This window comes from Lissotriton helveticus, chromosome 10, assembly GCF_964261635.1.
Source record: "Lissotriton helveticus chromosome 10, aLisHel1.1, whole genome shotgun sequence".
In the NCBI taxonomy this organism is placed as follows: Eukaryota; Metazoa; Chordata; class Amphibia; order Caudata; family Salamandridae; genus Lissotriton; species Lissotriton helveticus.
In genome coordinates this window covers 69493959-69503878 of record NC_136071.1, presented here as the reverse complement: position 1 = coordinate 69503878, position 9920 = coordinate 69493959, and the positions used below count along the sequence as shown (strand labels likewise).

Here is a 9920-nt window from a genome sequence, read left to right as displayed (position 1 = left end):
TCACACGTTTCCTTTCACTCTCAGTGTATGCGAGCTGTTCATATTTTGAGAAGAGTGGACTAATTTAAATCATTTTCTGGGAAGCTGTTCATACATATTCTTGTGAAGGTATAAGGGGCTTATTTACAAGCCCCTTGTGCCCCAGGTGCGTCACTTTTAAAATGGGAAAAAGTGATGTACTGGCGGTGCAAGGGGCTTGTAAATCAGTCCCATGTGTTTATATTGTGAACTCTGTCTAAAGAGTGTAGTTAATCCCGGTGGACAAGGCTACGTAAAATCTGCCCACTCAAATGTGCATGCTTATCTTGAATGGGACTGGCGTTCTTCTAGGCTCAACTGAGTGGGCTTTGAACATAGTTCTGCCCACTTTCCCTGATTGCTCAAATGAGATCTTTATGTGTGGATCTCGGGTTTGGAGTAATGACAACGGTGCCCTCATTTCCACCCAAACCTCCAGCCAGTTATATCTGTGGCTGTATCATTCTAATTGCTGTTAATCTCCCCTGCACAATCCCTTTACTCAGTTAAAGAAGGTTCTGTAGTGCAAATAAATTAAACAATGCATCTTTGTGTAATGTACCTTGCGCTCAGGTAAAGCTCTCCTATACCTTTGGGTCGAGTTTGTGCTACATAAAATTGCAAAAAGAATTATTTTAAAGCCCCTACCTTTGAGTTGGAATATCTAACCCCCACCCCGAACTTCCTATTTTGAAGTGGCCGCGTCTTCGTTTGGCTGTGGCTGTTTTGCTGTATGCATGTTCTCGGAGTAGTCTCGCCAGGCCCTGAATGTCCTCACCAGGCTCCTTGCCCTGTAGCAGGGATTCTGTGGAGTCATAGAACCATAGTAGGCAAGGCTTGAGTCATCCTACCACCTGAGTACCATTGAGCCCGGGACCGACCAGATATACCGCCTGATTCATCAAGCTAAATTGCACTCGCAAAGGGCAAGATTCTCAGAATCTTGCCTTTTGCGAGTGCAATTTTTGCATTTGGGATTCATCATCCCAAATGCAAAATTCGCTATTTAAGAATTCGCACATTTGCGAAGAATTGAATTTAAGGAATCTCTATTTGAGATTCCTTAAATGCAATTCATGAAGCATTTTAAAATTGCGAAAATGCAATTTTGGACCGCTATTTACCGAGAGGTCAGACCTCTCGGTAAATAGCAAAAACTTAGAAAAATGCTTTTAAAAGCATTTTTCTAAGTTGCATGTTGCACACACACATGTCCTTTGGACATGTGTGTGCGCAACACCTGTTCAAATGTGCATTTAAGGGGTGCTACAGGGTGTCCTTTGGACACCCCTGGCACCCTTTAAATCGCTATCTTGTTTGCGAGTAGCAAATTGCTAATCGCAAATAAGGAATACTCCCCATTCATTCCTATGGGCCTTTTGGCCCATAGGAATGAATGGGGAGTTATTCCTTATTTGCGATTAGCAATTTGCTACTCGCAAATAAGGAATGTGTAGGAATCGCTATTTATTTAGCAATTCCTACATGAATACCGTTTTGCGAGTCCTTAATAGCGATTCGCTATGAATCGCTATTAGGGGCTCGCAAAACGGCCCGTTGATGAATAAGGCTGATAGTGTCTTACTTGTCCTCCTATTCACTCACTGAGGAACAAGCGATTTTCACCCCAGAACACAGCTCCCGACCCTCTCAGGAATTGCAGTTGCAGGACACAAGCTTTCGCTCTCACACTCGTACTAGTCCACAATAGGATCTCACTGAGACACAAGAAATGTTTAAAATGTTTATTTTAACTATTGTGCTCTATAATATAGGTTACGTGCCACAATAAGTAAGAAGATGCAAACACCAATACGGTCAGCATGGTAAGTAGTCTATAAATCATAAAAGGAGATATCATTATATAAGTCTGAGTTGCCTATTCAAAGTTCCTTTGCTTCATTTGGTAAATGCTTTACATTTGTGCCACCTTTTGAATATTTTGTTTCCCCCTTGGAGAGTGACCCTGTTACATGGATCTGTCAACTATTGGCCATTTAGTTGCGGCACACTCTCCAAGGGGGAAACAAAATATTCAAAAGGTGGCACAAATGTAAAGCATTTACCAAATGAAGCAAAGGAACTTTGAATAGGCAACTCAGACTTATATAATGATATCTCCTTTTATGATTTATAGACTACAGAGCCAAAGTGATTATATGTGAATGAATGAATGAATGAAAACACATATAACTGAATCGCGATGGACACCAACATGAACCAGAAACACAATGATGCAGCGACAGGTGGGCGCTGGTGGGGGTACGGCACCGTGAGCCGAGCCAAAAGAAAAAGTAGTGTGCCGATACTAAATGGCCAATAGTTGACAGATCCATGTAACAGGGTCACTCTCCAAGGGGGAAACAAAATATTCAAAAGGTGGCACAAATGTAAAGCATTTACCAAATGAAGCAAAGGAACTTTGAATAGGCAACTCAGACTTACATAATGATATCTCCTTTTATGATTTATAGACTACAGAGCCAAAGTGATTATATGTGAATGAATGAATGAATGAAGACACATATAGCGCACAGCTCCTCAACTAGAGTGTCCTGACGCACAGACAAGCCTTCACGACAACCCAACAGACACCCTGTTGCTAATGCTGTAAAAAAAGCTGCTTCCCTGGAAAGATCTGTCTCCAAGTCTGTTTTACCTACTCTGTGCATAGCTATATGACAAAGTATGTGTTCCCAAAAAACAGCTGCATTGGTGTGTGTTGTCTAGGTGCTAATGCCTGACCACAAAAAAATAACAAAGAGCACTGTTGTTTGACCTTGTCTACAGTGTTCAGACTAAATCCCAGCAAAGAACAGAACGCAAAAACAACAGCAGGTACGGTGGGAAAGTACACTGTGGCACAAAGCAAAATACATCTGTATAGTAACGTGCACAAAGCAGAGGATAATCTGCAACATGCTCATGCTTACATAGGAAAAGCAACAATGGGCCTGCACAGGACATCTGACACCCTTCCCTTAGTCAGGATGGTAGCACCACAATGATTACACCAATCAGGTGAAAAGCAGAACCAAAGCGTTCAGATTAGTATGTAGTCTGTGTCTCTTATAGGGACCATGGCTAAACTGGAAGAAAACATTTATAGTGAGAAAAGTACTAAATTACAGCGTATCGCCGGGGCCCAGGATGTAGGATGCCAAGTGGAAAGACAAGGATTCCAGTAAGAAATCCGAACATTCCAAATTAGAAATGTAAGCCATCCGGGTGAGCAGGTCAAAGGAGCAAAGATGCTACTCGTATCCAGTTGTTGAGGAGGCCATGAAAGGACAACCTGTGTTTACTTCGATGAAACTGAGATCCAGAAGATGTTGAGCAATTGCACAGGGATCACCTTCAGCTACTGGCCACAATGCTGGGTTGTATACAAGCTGCATAGCCAAGGAACAGTCCTGGTTATGAGCCACTGAGGGACCCATGAACAGCATGAAATCCAGGGCAGTGTAAGATGGGGTTGCCAGGCAGATGTCCAGGGCCCATTGAACAATGGAACACAGGTTGCAGACCGGTCAAGTAAGCATAGGGAAAGATCAGGCAAAATTCACCATCCAAAGCGTCTAAGGGCACTGTTCCAAAAAGTTGTTGCATTCGCTCATGATACAGTTGCAGCAATGCCTGTCCAGGTAGGACCACAAATGGAGCAGCCATTGCGGAATAGCAGTAATAACACGATGATGCCGCAAATAAATTCCTTGAAGTAGCTCCCTTCTCCACCTGACTCAGGCATTTGAACCACTTGTTTTCAAAGTCTCTGCTTGTCTAGTTTACTTTAGGCCAATCACTCTCCAAGAGAGCATTTCGGCAGTCCACCCCGGCTGCTCCTTCCCTCCTCCCTTGGTAGGTAAATGTCATTACCATCTACAATGCAATAGCTGTAACTTAAAAAAACATGAGGCCTATTGCAGTTGTAATGCTTGTTTTAAATCCAAGTGTGATGGAAACAATGATTTTAATAGGATCAGAACAAATCAGTTACTTGGTGATGCGCAAATGACAAATATTTGCTGAAACCCACCAAATTCTACACATTTTAATTTGTGCACTATATAGTTCTAGCAGTAAATTATCTGTACAAATAAGTGACCATTTCAATGGAGAATGTGCCATCTATAAGAGGGAGAGGCGTGGCGGGGCGGCCAGAGTGGCTGACTCCGGAGCGCGGGGTTCACAGTTCGATCCCTGGCATCGGCGGCTGCTCTGCTCAGCATCATGTGACTCTGGGCAATATCTCACTTAATCTCCCTGAGGGCCCCCAGTGCCTTGAGACCCTTATGGGTGATCAGCTTGTGCTTCACAAATACCAGATTGATTGATAAATGACAGTGGGATACTGCATCGTGCTTGCTTTAATAATATATTTGTGACAGTGTGATCCTAACACCACTGGTTACATACCAGGTACTTACCGCTCTCTAGCTGAATAGACCTGACTCCATTTCCACAAAAGGTCTTTGTGTGAGGCTTGCATTTTTCACAATCCATATGAGTTTACAGGTAGATGCATCAAGCATTTTTGCGAGTGCAAACGGTGCGAATCGCAAAATTCGGCCGCATTTGAGATGTATCAAGGGTTCATGCACTCGCAATTTAAGAATTCGCAATTAATTGCGAGTTCTCAAATTGCAATTGCATTTAAGGAATCGCAATTTGCGATTCCTTAAATGCAATGCATGAACCATTCCTAGATTGCGAATTAGCAATCTGGGGCCGCTATTTACCGCGAAGTCAAACTACGTGGTAAATAGCAAAAACTTAGAAATATGCACTTTAGTGCATTTTTCTAAGTTGTATATTGCGCACACACACATGTCCTTGGGAAATGTGTGTGCACAACACCAGTGAACATTACCATTTCAGGGGTGCAACAGGGTGTCCAAAGGCACCCTTGAAATTGTGATACATTTGCGATTACCTAATTGCTATCGCAAATAAGGAATGACTCACCATTCATTCCTATGGGCCTTTAGGCCCATAGGAATGAATGGGAAAGCCATTCCTTATTTGCGATTAGCAATTAGCTAATCGCAAATTAGGAATCAGTAGGAATCGCAAATAGTATTGCGATTCCTACATGCATCCCGTTTTGCGAGTCTTTAATAGCGAATCCTTAAACTTCGCTATTAAGGACTCGCAAAACATGACTTTGATGAATCTGGGGGTTAGTGATGTGACATTGATGGCAGCATTCCCACTCTGAAAATTGTTCCAGCACCACTGTTTGAAAGAAGTTGAGATTTCTTTCTCCCCCTCCCCTCCTTTAGTGATGTGCGTCAGCTGGAGAGTGTTATCCATGTGGTATGATTGACCTACATGCTTCAAACCTGTTTCCTTTAAGCTCAACATAAATTTCTGCTCTTTCTAAACATCAAAAGTATCTTATGTAATTAATAATTTGAAAATGAGGATGGATCCTGAGACCGAAAGCTTTTTTCACTACCAGGCTTTTGGGACTACAGAAACGATACCACTCACTTTTTTTTTATCGCACTAGGAATGGATATAGCTCACTGTAGAAATTGTTGGCGCTTCATTTGTACCTGTCCATACTAATTTTTCATATTTCATATTTATATTACTCTTTCACCTTATGGAGAAAAAATTCCAAACATGTCAATATTTTGCCAATCTGTCTATAAATGTATTCAACAGCATTAGTTTGTTGTCCAAATTTGTAAACATGTGGCACAAATCAGGGGTACCACACTGGCCAAAACACATGTATTGTTATTTCCTCTGTCCAGAAGGGAGGGGAGAGAGGGAAAGAAAAAGCAAAGCAGAAGGCTGAGAAGGAAAACTGTTCCAAATGGAGGGGTGTGATGGAGAGAAAGAGACAAATGGAAGAGGCGTTGCAGGTGGGAAAAGGGAACAGAAAAAATAGAATAGAAAGATGGAAGAGAGAGGAGGAGAGAGACAAATGTGTGACTGGAAGTGAGAGGTTGGGCAAGAGCAGCAGGGGGAGATGAGAGAAGAAGGGATCGTAGTAAACAGGAAGGAGGCAGACAGGAGAGAGGTGAAAAGAAAGGGAGGGTGAGACAAAAGGAAGATGGAAGGGGTGTGAATGGAAGACGGAAGAGACAAAAGGAGAAGGCGGACATGGCACGGGGAGGAGAAATTAATAGGAGGAGGAAGGGAGTGGAAAGAGAAAAGATAGAAAATATGAAAAGATAATCTTTTAGGGATAAAGGGCTCCACTCGCAGTTGTTCTGGATGCGGGTCCAAGCAGGGGGGTATTTATTTTTTTCTGGCTACTCCCTTGCAAGAAAGTGAGTGAAAGCGGAGTCCATCAGATGTGTGCAGCCCTGTGGTATTCGCCTCGATGTCACACTTTATGTTCTCACCGTTTCGTCACTTAAACATTTACTGTGACTTCTTGCCCAGTTCTCGCCCACGTCCTCTCTTCTTCTCTTTGTTGCTCACCTACTGTGTGACGAGCCCTTGTTTAATCAGGTGTGCATGGATGGCCCAGCCTCCAGTGAGGGTACAGGTACATCTGCCCTCACATCAGTGTTGGCACGGGGAGGGACAGAAGACGAAGGACTCAGAAGCTGGAGCTCGTCGAGAGAGAGGAGTGTGGCAAACCTTACCAGAGCAGGTAGGGAATCTATCTATCTATCTATCTATCTATCTATCTATCTATCTATCTATCTATCTATCTATCTATCTATCTATCTATCTGTCTGTCTGTCTGTCTGTCTGTCTGTCTGTCTGTCTGTCTGTCTGTCTGTCTGTCTGTCTGTCTGTCTGTCTGTCTGTCTATCTGTCTATCGATTCACCTAACTGCGTGCCTCTCTGTCTGTATGTCGGTCTATGGATTTATTTTTATATTTTAATGTGAAAATGAGACCAACCGAACTCTTAAACAAAATTTTAAACAAAAGTAAAGAGGCAAGTAACAGAACAGCCCAATTAACTTGCAGTTGGGGTGGAATGTCAGAAGGTTTTATGAATCAACAGCACTGGTGCAGGGAGACAGGGATCAGCAATTTGAGCTTTGATTCCCTGATCCCAGATGCTGAGATCTGCGCACATATGAGGGTGAGGTCTAGCGGCTGAACAGTGGTCTTTGGACTCTAGGCACTTAGGGCCAGATGTAGGAGGCCATTTACCGACCGGTAACGGCCGATTTTGGCCGTTACCGACCGGTAAATGGGTATTTGGTATGTAGGGGGCCATTTTTACAGATTCGTAAATTTACCGAATCGGTAAATTTACAGAATCGGTAAAATACCGAATCGGTATTTTTACCGATTCGGTAACGGCCAGATGTATGTGGGTCTCTTCAGAGTCCCTAAGGCCTTACAGAATCGGTATTTTACCACCCAATCCAATTGGGTGGTAAAATACCGATTCCAGGTGTGCATGAACATGTGTGCATGCACACCTAGCCATGTGACAGACAGACATTAGGGCATGTCTTAGGACATGTCTGTGTGGCACATGGCACACATGCCCGTCTTTGGGGTGCTAGACGGTGTCAAAGTGACACCCCCTGCACCCTTGCTAAAATCGGTATTTACCGATTCTGTAATGACAGAATCGGTATTGCCCATTGATTCCTATGGGCTTCAAGGCCCATAGGAATCAATGGGCAATAACGATTCGGTATTTACAGAATCTGTAATACCTACATCTCCCCCCTTCATATTTACCGACTCTTAAATACCGAATCGGTAAAATTCGGTATTTAAGAGTCGGTAAATATGAATTACCTACATCTGGCCCTAGGTCTCCAATACCATTCTTTGGACTTGGCTAAAAGGTCGTGTGATTGTAGGAGAATGATTCAGCATCGCTCTGCCTAGAATGTGAGATGCAATTGCGCAATGCAGACATGTGGTCCACCGTGGAATAACACAGTCACTGCTTCCCAGCTGAGTGTCCGCTAGATGAAATCAATACAATTTAAAATGCATTTTCTGAATTTGTTGAGGCTCCTATGCCAGTGTACTCTCCAGCCAGACCTCTAGTGCACGAGATTTTAGGGCATCTCTCCAGGAAGGTCCCAGGGAAGTTTTAGGTACAGAGGGGAGAGATGTAACACACAACCATAGTGATCACAAACCTAATTATGTAATAAAAACAAGCTTAATTGTGATGTACAGCGCCTTCAATGCATCGTATGGGGTCGTAAGCGCTATATAAATACAATGTCAATTAATTCCAGTCAATACAATATTTAACCGTAGAAGCACAGACCAGAGGGAGCTGCGCGGACTGTAACCTAATACTAGACACACTTGAGTAGCACTAGTTATCCGTTCCAAGACATGGGTAGCAGCTCTTTCTCATTGGTTGCCATAAAGCCAGGGGACATCCTGTAAGCTGCTAGGGCCACTGAGGGTCACTGGTACTCAGCAGTGATCCTGGACTGAATCCTTCTCTGCTTTGCACGACCCATCATGTCTCCTGGGAAGAATCAAGGGATTAGATGCGGCCAGCAGACCAAACACTTTATAAAGTATCGGATTTCATTAAAGGTATAGACTTTCTCTGAGTCTTGCAGGAAAATTGAAGTCGGTCACCAGATTTTACATTCCAAGTGACTGCAGTTTTTTCTCTGGCCGGGGATATTCTTGACACAGACTTCTCCAGGTAGGAACGTGTAATAACCATTGGTGTACATGCACTATAACAAGAGGCAATAGCATAACATATTTTATTTTATTTATTTAAAAGCTAAAGTAAAGTAAAATAAAGTAAAGTCAACTAACCTAAAAATACATTAAACATTACTAAACTAAACATTTCCAGCAACAATTGCCACACATTATTTTTGTTTACCTCCAGAATTTGGAAGAAACACTTAGAGGCTGACCCTCTTGAACTTTAACCACACATAAGTTGAAAACCTTGTCAAATCAAGATTCACCTCTAAACTTTGACAATTCGGGGGTTTATAGGTTGAACATGCTCAGGGTTATCAAAAATAAATAGAAGGACCATTGTAATGATTTTATGCCCACCTTCAAGAAGCAACATAGGTTGAATTTGTGCGCTCACCAAAGTCACAGCAGTTTCTTCAAGGCAGCATCAGCATAGCCAGGTCCAGGGTGGGAGGTTGCTTGTGGTGTTGGCTTCCCAGAGAGAACAGGACTTGGAGAAGGCTTGTGACCAAGTCCCCATGAAGGAATGGTGTTGCAAACCTCCAGAGCCACCTACGTTGTTCAACGTGGTTCTGACTAGTAGAAGTTTGATAAGAGGTGGGTAGCTTTTTCCACTAAGGATGATTTATTGCAACCCTTCCAGCCTCCAAAGGCCCCAAAAGGGAAACCTTCAGGAGCTGGTGGTATGGGCAGATGTAGCAGTGCAGAAAAGATCTATTTGTCCAAGAGGTAAGAGCCTCAGAAAGCTACTTGTCCAATTTGGTGAAAAGCAGTGAGGTAACGAATTATGGTGTCATTGTCATGATATCAGTGCTTTGATAAGACCACTTCATATTATGGCATGGATTGGGTTTTAGTAAAGCTATTATTATGCCTCCTCCCAGGATATGACTATACCAGGGCCCTATGCCAATTCTTTCAATATTTGCATTCTCTGCTTACACATACACTGTTAATCTATTGGTTTTCTTTAGACCAACTTTCCCATCACTGAAGGACTCAAATATGCCAGCATTTTCATTTTGTAACAGTTTTGATAATACCAGATGTACGTTCTGATGATATCAGATGTGTGAAAGTGCCAGTGCACTCGTTGATCCCTTTCTAACTTTCTTGACTTAGTTTCAGAGGAAGCCCACTGGGAATGTCTATGTCTGAGTAATTGCATTTTGTAAGTTAGTTTGCACCTGAAAATTTGTGCGCTTGCTCTTGTCAAGGAATTTATTGACTCCGATTTACAAGCGAGTGAATATTCTGCAGGAGGTGGGAGGTTGAGGG

At 42.8% G+C, this 9920-nt stretch overlaps 1 protein-coding gene across 1 annotated transcript in view; it reads left to right on the top strand.

Moving 5' to 3' along the window:
- Positions 1–6521: 6521 nt before the first annotated feature.
- LOC144785897 (metalloproteinase inhibitor 1-like) overlaps positions 6522–9920 on the top strand; it is a 121285-nt gene continuing 117886 nt past the window's right edge. Inside the window, exon 1 of the mRNA XM_078664770.1 lies at positions 6522–6631. The gene's annotated coding sequence lies outside the window, so the exon portion shown is untranslated. The remainder of the gene's footprint in view (positions 6632–9920) is intronic.